General features: G+C 37.1%; 1 protein-coding gene and 1 pseudogene across 4 annotated transcripts in view; both read left to right on the top strand.

Moving 5' to 3' along the window:
- Positions 1-12,556, top strand: part of PLXDC2 (plexin domain containing 2) — a 463,944-nt gene that overhangs the window by 275,961 nt on the left and 175,427 nt on the right. The window lies entirely within an intron of this gene.
- On the top strand, positions 3,540-10,026 carry LOC132020218 (phosphoglycerate kinase 1-like; annotated as a pseudogene).

Raw genomic sequence — 12,556 nt, 5'->3', positions numbered from 1 at the left:
AAAATAAACTTTTGGGACTTCATCAAGATCAAAAGCTTCTGCACAGCAAAGGAAACAGTCAACAAAACAAAGAGGCACCCCACGGAATGGGAGAAGATATTTGCAAATGGCAGTACAGGCAAAAGGTTGATATCCAGGATCTATAAAGAACTCCTCAAACTCAACACACACAAAACAGATAATCATATCAAAAAACGGGCAGAAGATATGAACAGACACTTCTCCAATGAAGACATACAAATGGCTATCAGACACATGAAAAAATGTTCATCATCACTAGCTATCAAGGAGATTCAAATTAAAACCACATTGAGATACCACCTTACACCAGTTAGAATGGCCAAAATTAGCAAGACAGGAAACAACATGTGTTGGAGGGGATGTGGAGAAAGGGAAATGCAAGTTGGTGGGAATGCAAGTTGGTGCAGCCACTTTGGAGAACAGTGTGGAGATTCCTCAAGAAATTAAAAATAGAGCTTACCTATGACCCTGCCATTGCACTACTGGGTATTTACCCCAAAGATACAGATGGAGTGAAAAGAAGGGCCATCTGTACCCCCAATGTTTATAGCAGCAATGGCCACGGTTGCCAAACTGTGGAAAGAACCAAGATGCCCTTCAAACAGACGAATGGATAAGGAAGCTGTGGTCCATATACGCTCTGAAATATGATGCCTCCATCAGAAAGGATGAATACCCAACTTTTGTAGCAACATTGACGGGACTGGAAGAGATTATGCTGAGTGAAATAAGTCAAGCAGAGGGAGTCAATTATCATATGGTTTCACTTATTTGTGGAGCATAACAAAGAGCATGGAGGACATGGGGAGATGGAGAGGAGAAGGAAGTTGAGGAAAATTGGAAGGGGAGGTGAACCATGAGAGACTATGGACTCTGAAAAACAATCTGAGGGATTTGAAGTGGCAGGGGGTGGGAGGTTGGGGGAATCAGGTGGTGGGTATTAGCGAGGGCACGGATTGCATGGAGCACTGGGTGTGGTGTAAAAATAATGAATACTGTTATGCTGAAAATAAAAAAAAAATCATATAATGTCAAGAAAGCATGCTTACCAGTTCATCAGTGTTTGAAAAGTGTGGGTTTAAGTTAGTATCAATATCAAAATTAGAGGAAAGTTCATTAACAAGTTTTCATTTGATATCTTTCCAAATTATCACTCATTCCCAGTCTTCTAATGTTTTTTGGAGTTTTCCAAGTATGTGACTCTTCCTGAACCTGTAGATCTCTAATAAATACAGCTTGATGAGTTGGGGGTAAATAGTCATCCATGAAACCATCACCGAATCAAAGCCATGAACATATCCATAATCTAAAGTTTCCTTTCATTCATTCATTCATTCATTCATTCATTCAGTTTTTTCTCTGTATTTTTGTAAGAACACTTAACAGAAGATCTTCCCTATTAGCAAATTTTTAAGTATACAGGCCAGCATTTTTAATCCCAGTTTTATTGAGATCTAATTGATATATGGCACTGTGTATATTTAAGATTTTACTTCACATATATTGTGAACTGATTGCCACGATGAGTTTAGTTAACATCCATCATCTCATATACATAAAAAATAAAGTGAAAGAAAAGGAAAAAAAAATTTCCCTTGTGATGGGAAGTCCTAGGATCGACTGACTCTCGTTACACCTTTCAAATATACCATAGACCAGTATATAACTATAGTTATATTTTATATTACATCCCTAGTGCTAATTTTTTAAAAAAATATGTATTATTGAAGTATAGTTGACAGGCAGTGTCCCATTTATTTCAGGTGTACAGCATAGTCATTCAACACTTCTATGCATTACTCAGTGAGCACCATGATAAATGCAGTCACCATCTGCTACCATCCAATATTATTACAATAGTAATTCTATTCCCTATGCTGTACTTTTCCTCTCTATGAGTTATTTATTTTATAGCTGGAAGTTTGTACCTTTTAATCACCTTCACCTATTTTGCCCATTCCCTATATCCACCAGTTTTTTCCCTCTGGCAACCACCAGTTTTTTTCTTCGTAGACAATATGGTATTTTTAACTATGAGCCCTATATTGTACTGTAGCTCTCCAGAACCTGTTTTGCGTGTGTGTGTTTTGTTTTGTTGTTTTATTTTTATAAATAGTCATTGGATATCAAGTTTGCGATAGATGAAAAATTCAAATCATAGGTGGATAAAAAAGACTGAGGGGTAAAAAAATGCTGAAGGTTTTTAAAGATTTTGTAAAGCAATCATGAGGAAGTTCTGTGAGGATTTCTTGTGGTTGTTTATATATAAAGGATGAAAAGATCAGGTCAGAACTGAGATCAACAAATATCTTGATCATTTTCTGAAGGAGAAAAAGAAAATTTTGAGCCTTTCCTAATTCTGTGACAATAAATTGCCTAGTTAAAAGAAGAAGAAGAAGGAGGAAGAGACGACTCCTATCCATGATGACTTAAAATGCTAACTCATACCCTCAGGGATGTTAAAATATTTCCATTTCTTTCTCTTTATGAAATAGAGTATCACAGTCTCCCAAATTTCTGCTAATACTAATAGTTAATATTATGATATGTTTCAGTCTCCTATTTTCAGGATGGATTTAGCAATAGCTATTGAGTTTGGGACAGTGTGTCAATGACAGTATGTCATCATTTTTTATAATGCATTATTTTTCTAAGTACCACACTGCAGCCTTTAATGGGATTTACTGTCATGTAGTGGTTTTTAAATGTTTCCATACAGATTGGCAACTTGAGGACGTTGGAGGTTGTTACTTCTTGAGTGAAAAAGCAGCTTCTCTCTTAGGCTGATAGATTATATTTCCAGTGATATACCGAAAACATTAAAAGCTCATTATACCAGAGTCTTTTTTCTTCTAGGATGTTCCGCCCCAGTGTTTATAAGCTTAGCTCTAAAGAATTAGATCAGTTTGATTATTTTTTCTGAGAAAATATCTCCTTGTCTTCAATTTTCTGAATGATGATTGTCATCAGTAATTTTCCTTTTGAAAATCATCTTTCTGATATTTTCTTTCAGATATAAAATAATTATAAGATCATCTCAAAAGAGAATACTTAAATATATTTTTTAATATTACTGTAATGAGGAAGTATAATAAATCTTTAGAACTGGGAAAATCCATAACTAGTAATGCAATTCTTAAACACTGAGAGTAAGCTCCTGGAGGGCAGGAGCCTCTCCATCTTTTCACTGCTGTATCCGTACCAAAAACAGCATCTGAACTGAGTCAGCCCTCAGGTTGCTAAGTGGAGGGAAGGATGAATGAACTATTTGCAAAGCACAGTTTTCTTTTCCAAGCAGTCGTAGAGATGTAGTAAATTCTGAGTCAGATCCTCTTTCTCTTCAAAGAGAAATTAATATGTCTATCAAAGAAAACAAAAAACACTTCATATATATAGTAGTTTGGGGGGTGTGTGTGTGTGTGTATATGTAAATATATAACAAAAATATTCTCAGTGGTGTGGGAAGTAGAAAACGGACATGAAAGTTCAAAGGAATGTGAGACATCTGCCTGCCAGGGATGGAGATTGCTTTGAAAGAAATGTTTAACATAAAGCTGGAGAAGGTATGGTTTTGACAGGTATAGTTTATGCAGAAGAAGGGCTGCCCAGGAGTGGGAAACAGAGATGAGAGTTTCCAGAAAGGAACTGAAAAACAGTGCAGGGTAGAAGACCTGTTCTTGCCTACCCTGGGGAGAAAACTGGACAGATAAATTAGTGCTGGGTCAAGGAGGGCCACGGAATGACAGACCATGTCACTTATAGCTATTTAACTATCACCTTGCACTGTTAATCATCCCTCTTTCCTGGGATCTTTATCATGAGCAATACTAGGGGATGGCCTGCTCTAATTCTCTTTCTATTTCTATTTCTTTAGTTCAGCAGTGGCATTCATACTATAAACCCCTCCTCTTGAAATCATCAATGCTTTGGGTTTCTGTGACATCTTGCCTGGTTTACTTCCTCCTTCTATCATTTTCTATTACTCTCACATAAATTCATTTTAACCTTGATGGTAAATTCTTCATGACATTTTAAAAGAAATTTATCATCCTATTACTTTAAAAAATTGAAATTCTTTTAGCTATACCAGCAACTGTTAGGATGTTTTGTAATTTGAAAGATAGGCAAATTTCTTCTTTCAGTGTTAGGTTTTTTAAAACAATTGTGTTAGATTCAGAGAAAATATATTTCACTTGGAGCATAGATGTTCTCCAAGTAAAATATACACATTGGTAAACTAACATCTGGTTTAGTTTAGTTCAAAAGTTAAACCAAAAATGTCAAAGTGAAATGTTTGTTTTGTCAATAAACATTATAAAGAATCAGGCTGTAGTCATTGCAAGAAAGACATATTTACTTTGTTTTTAAAATTAGTTAAGAATGACTAAATATTGGTGGTATTAGATTTAAGTAGACTGTTAAACCTCTAAGATGTTTTATGAAAACTCCATGGTAAGCACAAAAATAAAACAGATAGAAGATACACAAAATAAAAGTGAAAGGAAAAAAATATCATTACAAAATCAATGAAATACAAAGTGGCTAGCAAGACAAGAAAAGATGGACAAAAGAGCTACAAGACAGACTGAAAATAACTAACAATAGCAATAGTAATAATTACTTTAAATGTAAATAAGTTAAACTTCCCAATCAAAAGGCTTAGAGTGATTGAATTGATTTTAAAAATTCAACTACATAGGGCACCTGGATGGCTCAGTGGGTTAAAGACTCCCTTTGGCTCAGGTCATGATCCCCGAGTGCTGGGATCGAGCCCCACATCGGGCTCCCTGCTTGGAGGGGAGCCTGCTTCGCCCCCTCTCACTCTGCCTGCCTCTCTGCCTACTTGTGAACTCTGTCTGTCAAATAAATAAATAAAATCTTTGAAAAAAAATTCAACTACATGCTATCTACAAGACACTTGCTTTAGATTAGAGGACACATGTAGAGTAAAAGAATGGAAAAACACATTCCATGTAATTGGTAACCAAAAGAACAGGGGCAGCAATATTTATGTCAGACAAAATACACTATAAGTGAAAGCTCTCACAGGAGACAAAGGACATTAAATAATGGTAAAAAGAGTCAATACAGAGACTCTGTGTGACTCAGTCACAAAGGACATTAAATAATGGTAAAAAGAGTCAATACAGTGACTGTGTGGCTCAGATTAAGCCTCTACTTTTGGCTCAGGTAATGATCCCAGAGTCCTGGGATCAAGTCCCACATCAGGCTCCTTGCTCAGAGCCTACTTCTCCCTCAACCTCTCTCCCAGCTTGTGCTTGCTCTCTCTCTGACAAATAAAAATTTAAAAAATGAAATCTTCAAAAATTCTCTGATCCTCTCTCTCCCTCTACCCTCTCACTCTCTCTCCAACAAATAAATAAATCTTTTTAAAAACAAGTGAATACATTAAGAAGATACAACCAGTATAAATATATGTGCACCCAACATCAGAGCTCCTGAATATAGAAAGCAAACAGTGATAAACTGAGGGGAGGAATAGATAGCAAAATAATAGTAGAGAATTTAATAGTCCACATTCGATAATGGAAACAACATTCAGACAGAAAATCAATAGAGAAATGGTATTCTTAAATAACACTATGGAACCTAACAGACATATACGGACTATCCCATTCAATAGCAATAGAACAAACAATCTTCTTAAGTGCACATGGAACATTCTCCGGGATAGATCATATATTAGGCCACAAAAAGAGTCTTAATATTTCAAACATATCCCAACCACAATAGGAAGAAACTAGAAATTAATAGCAAGAAAGAAAACTGGAAAATTCACAAATAATGTGGAAATTCAAAAAACACATTCTCAGACAACTAATGAGTCAAACAAGAAGTCAAATGGAAATTATACAATAACTTGAGACAAATGAAAACAAAACCACAGCATACCAAAAGGTATGGGATGTAGCAAAAGCAGAAATAAGAAGGAAGTTTATAATTAAAAGCATGTACATCAGAAAGGAAGATCTCAAATAAAGTAACTTTTCATGTCAAGGAACTAGAAAAAAATCACAAGCTGAGTTGAAAATTAGCAAAAGGAAGGAAAAAACAAAAATTAGAGCAGAAATAAAATAAAATAAAATTTAAATAAATTTAATTTAAATAAATAAATAAATAAATAAATTTATTTAAATAAATAAAATAAAAATTAGAGCAGAAATAAAACAAAAACAATAGAGATATCAAGAGGTGTTTTTGAAAAAGATCAACAAAAATGAGAAACCCTTAGATTAGCTAGGGAAAAAAAGAGAAATGACTCAAACAAAATCAGACATAAAAGAGGAGATATTAAAACTTACATCACAGAAATAAAAAGGATCACAAAAAATTACTGTGAACTATGAAAAAATTACTGTGAATTATATGCATTGGATAACCTAAAAACATATGGATAAATTCCTAGAAACATAAACTCTACCAAATGCTAAATCATGAAGAAATGGAAAACCTAAACCTATCTATAATTAGCAATTAAATTATTTTTGATTCATAGATTATTTTTTAATATCTTTTTTTTAAATTTCTCTACAGTGTAACAGTATTCACTGTTTTTGCACCACACCCAGTGCTCCATGCAATACATGCCCTCCTTAATATCCACCACCTGGCTCCCCCAACCTCCCACCCTTCAAAACCCTCAGGTTATTTTTCAGAGTCCATAGTCTCTCATGTTCCCCTCCCCTTCCAATTTCCCTCAACTCCCTTCTCCTCTCCATCTCCCCATGTCCTCCATGTTATTTGTTATGCTCCACAAATAAGTGAAACCATATGATAATTGACTCCCTCTGCTTGACTTATTTAATTCAGCATAATCTCTTCCAGTCCCATCCATGTTGCTACAAAAGTTGGCTATTCATGCTTTCTGATGGAGGCATAATACTCCATAGTGTATATGGACCACATCCTCCTTATCCATTCATCTGTTTGAAGGGCATCTTGGTTCTTTCCACAGTTTGGTGACCATTGCTGCTATAAACATTGGGGGTACAGATGGCCCTTCTTTTCACTCCATCTGTATCTTTGGGGTAAATACCCAGTAGTGCAATTGCAGGGTCATAGGGAAGCTCTATTTTTAATTTCTTGAGGAATCTCCACACTGTTCTCCAAAGTGGCTGCACCAACTTGCATTCCCATCAACAGTGGAAGAAAGTTCCCCTTTCTCCACATCCTCTCCAACACATGTTGTTTTCTCTCTTGCTAATTTTGGCCATCCTAACTGGTGTAAGGTGGTATCTCAATGTGGTTTTAATTTGAATCTCCCTGATGGCTAGTGATGATGAACATTTTTTCATGTGTCTGATAGCCATTTGTATGTCTTCATTGGAGAAGTGTCTGTTCATATCTTCTGCCCGTTTTTTGATATGATTATCTGTTTTGTGTGTGTTGAGTTTGAGGAGTTCTTTATAGATACTGGATACCAACCTTTTGTCTGTACTGCCATTTGCAAATATCTTCTCCCATTCCGTGGGTTGCCTCTTTGTTTTGTTGACTGTTTCCTTTGCTGTGCAGAAGCTTTTGATCTTGATGACATCCCAAAAGTTCATTTTCGCTTTAGTTTCCTTTGCCTTTGGAGACATATCTTTTTTTTTTTAAAGATTTTATTTATTTATTTGTCAGAGAAAGAGAGAGAGAGTGAACACAGGCAGACAGAGTGGCAGAGGGAGAAGCAGGCTCCCTGCAGAGCAAGGAGCCTGATGCGGAACTCGATCCCAGGATGCTGGGATCATGACCTGAGCCGAAGGCAGCCCCTTAACCAACTGAGCCACCCAGGCGTCCCTTTGGAGACATATCTTGAAAGAAGTTGCTGTGGCTGATATCAAAGAGGTTACTGCTTATGTTCTCCTCTAGGATTCTGATGGATTCCTATCTCACATTGAGGTCTTTTAACATTTAGAGTTTATCTTTGTGTATGGTGTAATAGAATGGTGGAGTTTCATTCTTCTACATATAGCTGTCCAATTTTCCTAGCACCATTTATTGAAGAGACTGTCTTTTTTCCACTGTATATTTTTTCCTGCTTTGTCGAAGATTATTGGACCATAGAGTTGAGGGTCCACATCTGGGCTCTCTACTCTGTTCCACTGGTTTGTGTGTCTGTTTTCATGCCAGTACCATGCTGTCTTGGTGATCACAGCTTTGTAGTAAAGCTTGAAATCAGGTAACGTGATGCCGCCAGTTTTATTTTTGTTTTTCAACATTACTTTAGCAATTCAGGGTCTCTTCTGATTCCATACTAATTTTAGGATTATTTGCTCCAGCTCTTTGAACAATACTGAATTTTTTATCAGAATGGCATTAAAAGTATAGATTGCTCTAGGCAGTATAGACATTTTAACAATGTTTATTCTTCTGATCCAAGAGCATGGAATGGTCTTCCATCTTTTTGTGTCTTCTTCAATTTCTTTCATGAGTGATCTGTAGTTCCTCAAGCACACATCCTTTACCTCTTTGGTTAGGTTTACTCCCAGGTATCTTATGGTTCTTGGTGCTCTAGTAAATGGAATCAATTCTCTAATTTCCCTTTCTGTATTTTCATTGTTAGTGTATAAGAATGCCACTGATTTCTGTACATTGACTTTGTATCCTGCTACATTACTGAATTGCTTTTGATTCATAGATTATTTTTAATCAGTAATCATAAACCCCAACCACAGAAAAAGACCACATATCTTCATGGGTGAATTCTTCCAAAGAGGAAGAATATTTCCCAACATATCCTATAAGGCCAGCATTACCAAGATATCAAAGCCAAACAAAGACATTATTAGAAAAGAAAAGTACAGACCAATATTCCTGATTAACATAGATGTAAAATTCCTCAGCATAATACTAGCAAGCCAAATAACCAAAAAATTCAACAACACATGAAAAGAACAATAAACCATTACCAAATGGGATTTATCCCTGGGGTGGAAGAATGGTTCAATATATGAAAATCAGTTAATGTGATGCAAATTTCCAAGCTAGGGTTGTTTAGCAAGAAAAAGAAATGAAAAGCATCTGAATTGGAAAGATAGAAGTAAAATTATCTCTGTTTGCAAATGACATAATTTTATATGTTGAAAACCTAAAGGATGTCACACACAAAAAAGCCCATTAGAACTAATAACTAAATTGAGTAAAGTTGCAGAATATAGTCTACATACAAATATTAGTAGTGTTTCTATACAGTAATAACAAATTACCTGAAAAGAAAACCAGAGGGGAAAACCATTTGTAATAGCACTGAAAAGAGAAAAATACTTAAGCATAAATTTAACCAATGAGGTGAAAGACTTATATACTAAAAACTACAAAACATTAATGAAAGGAATTGAAGAAAATACAAATAAATGGAAAGACGTCATGTGTTCATGGATTGGAAGATAATGTTTTTAAAATGTCCACCTTAGTAGCCCAAGCTGGTCCATAATATGCTGGACAAAGTCAGTGAGGTGACTGTTGGTGGTGGAAGGCTTTTGCCTTCCTTAAGGTGTTCAACAACATAAAGACTGGCACTTCTGTGTTTGATGAAGAGGGAGCCTAGATCATCAAAGACCCGTCCAAAGCTGAGAAGAAGGGTATGAAAACTTCCTTGCCTCTTGACTTTGTCAGTGCTGGCGAGTTTGATGAGAATGCCAAGACTGGCTGGGCCACAGTGGTTTCTGGCATCCCTGCTGGCTGAATGGGCTTGGACTGTGGTCTGAGAGCAGCAAGAAGTATACTGAGGCAGTTGCTTGGGCTAAACAGATTGTGTGTAATGGACCTGTGGGCATATCTGAATGGGAAACTTACCCAAGGAACCAAAGCCCCCATTGAATGAGGTGGTAAAAGCCACTGCCAGGGTCTGCATCACCATCATAGGTGATGGAGACACTGCCACTTGCTGTGCCAAATGGAACACAGAAAATAAAGTCAGCCGTGTGAGCGCTGGGGGTGTGCCAGCTTAAAGTTCCTGGAAAGTAAGTTCTTCCTGGGGTGGAACGTTTAAGCAGTGTTTAGTACATTCCAACCTTTTGGTTCCTATGCACCATCCCTAAATCAGCTTAACACTTGTCGCATCTCCACTCGGCATTAGATAAAATCTTCCCCCACGTCAGGATTCAGCTAATGGCCGAGAGATGCAGCCCCAGGAACCCTTAAACAGTTGCACAGTATCTCAGGTCTTCTTTATTGTGCCCTGGATTTGCCTCCGTTATTCAAGATCCCATTTGAATTTCTTAGTGTCTAAGCCATTGTGCATTCTAGAGTGCGTATTTTTAATTTTTTAAAATTTATTTGACAGACAGAAATCACAAGTAGGCAGAAAGGCAGGCAGAGAGAGAGGGGGAAGCAGGGTCCCCACTGAGCAGAGAGCCAGACATGGGGCTCGATCCCAGGACACTGGGATCATGACCTGAGCCAAAGGCAGAGGCTTTAACGCACTGAGCCAACCAGGTGCCCTAAGAGTACATATTTTTATATTTTGCCTGTTAAAAGAAAATGAACTCTGTTAACTTCTCTTTTTTTTTTATCTGCCATAATTTCAGTCTTTATTTCATACCGATCTTTTTCACTTATTCCAATATTTTTTTTAATTTTTTCAATTTATTTATTTTCAGAAAAACGGTATTCATTATTTTTTCACCACACGCAGTGCTCCATGCAGTCCGTGCCCTCTATAATATCCACCACCTGGTACCCCAACCTTCCACCCCCCGCCACTTCAAACCCCTCAGATTGTTTTTCAGAGTCCATAGTCTCTCGTGATTAACCTCCCCTTCCAATTTACCCCAACTCCCTTCTCCTCTCTAACACCCCTTGTCCTCCATGATATTTGTTAACTTCTCTTTTTGAAGTAGCTTATTCTTTTTAGCTTTGTCATTGTTTCATTACTTGGCATGGAAATGAAATTCCAATTGTAGATAGGTAAGGAGACAAAGTTGATGATCTATTAAATAAATAATAGAAGTATCAGTTGAGGGTGTCTGAGTGGCTCAGTCGGTTAAACATCTACCTTCAGCTCAGGTCATGACTCCAGGGTTCTGAGATGGGGTCCCACATTGGGCTTCTTGCTCAGCGGAGAGCCTGCTTCTCCCTCTACCTTTGCCTCTCTCCCCGCCTCATTAATAAATAAATTCTTGGGGTGCCTGGGTGGCTCAATGGTTTAAGCATCTGCCTTCAGCTCAGGTCATGATCCTGGGGTCCTGGGATCCAGCCCCACATTGGGCTCCCTTCTCAGCGGGAAGCCTGCTTTCCCTCTCCAGCTCCTGCTTCTTGTGTTCCTTTTCTCTCTGTCTCTCTCTATCAAATAAATAAATAAAATCTTTTAATAAATAAATAAATAATTTCTTGAAAAAGTTATCAATTGAAAAAATAAACAAAGAAGGTAAAATGTCCATGCTGTTCAAAACAATCCAAAAATTTAATGCAATCTCTACCAAATGCCAATTGCACATTTATATAAATAGAAAAAATATATTTAAATTCGTATAAAACCACAAAGAACTGTGGTCAAAACAATCTTGAGGAAGAAAAGCAAAGATTAAGCTATCATACTTCCTGGTTTCAAAATATATTACACAGCTATAGTGATTAAAACAGTATGGTATCGGCGTATAGACAGATTGTAGAGCAATGGAACAGAATACAAAGCCAGAAATAAATCCACATATACATAATTAATGGTTTTTCAACAAGGCTAAGAAGAGCCTGGGTGGGTCAGTGGGTTAAAGCAAGAATACACATGAGGAAGGGATAGTCTTTTCAGCAAGTAGTATTGGAAAAAGTGGATATTCACATGTGAAAAAAATTAAATTGGACCTTTATTATACACCAAACACAGAAAGTATTTCAAAGTGGAGTTAAGACTTTAACATAAGGTCTGAAACTGTAAAACTCCTAGAAGAGAACATTGGGGAAAACTTCATGACATTGAGCTGGACAGTGATTTCATGGATTCGACACCAAAAACAAAGGCACAAAGCAAAATAAACAAATGGGACTGTGGTTGACTCTTGAACAACACGGGTTTGAACTGCTTGGGGCTACTTAGATTCTTTACGTATGGTACTGGAAATGTATTTTCTCTGATGATTTTTTTTTTAAGATTTTATTTTTACTTATTTATTTGTTTGACAGAGAGAACAAGTAGGAGAAGGAGAAGCGGGCTCCCTGCTAAGCAGGGAGCCTGACATAGGGCTCCATCTCAGGAACCTGGGATCATGACCACAGCTGAAGGCAGATGCTTAACCTACTGAGACACCCAGGCACCCCTCTCTTATGATATTCTTTTTTTTTTAATTTTTAATTTTTTATAAACTTGTATTTTTATCCCCAGGGGTACAGGTCTGTGAATCGCCAGGTTTACACACTTCACAGCACTCACCAAAGCACATACCCTCCCCAATGTCCATAATCCCACCCCCCTTCTCCCAACCCCCCTCCCTCCAGCAACCCTCAGTTTGTTTTGTGAGATTAAGAGTCACTTATGGTTTGTCTCCCTCCCAATCCCATCTTGTTTCATTGATTCTTCTCCTACCCACTTAAGCCC

The sequence above is a fragment of the Mustela nigripes genome, chromosome 6 (genome assembly GCF_022355385.1).
Source record: "Mustela nigripes isolate SB6536 chromosome 6, MUSNIG.SB6536, whole genome shotgun sequence".
Classification (NCBI taxonomy): Eukaryota; Metazoa; Chordata; class Mammalia; order Carnivora; family Mustelidae; genus Mustela; species Mustela nigripes.
Note: the sequence above shows the minus strand (reverse complement) of the source record. Positions and strands in the feature narration are given on the sequence as shown.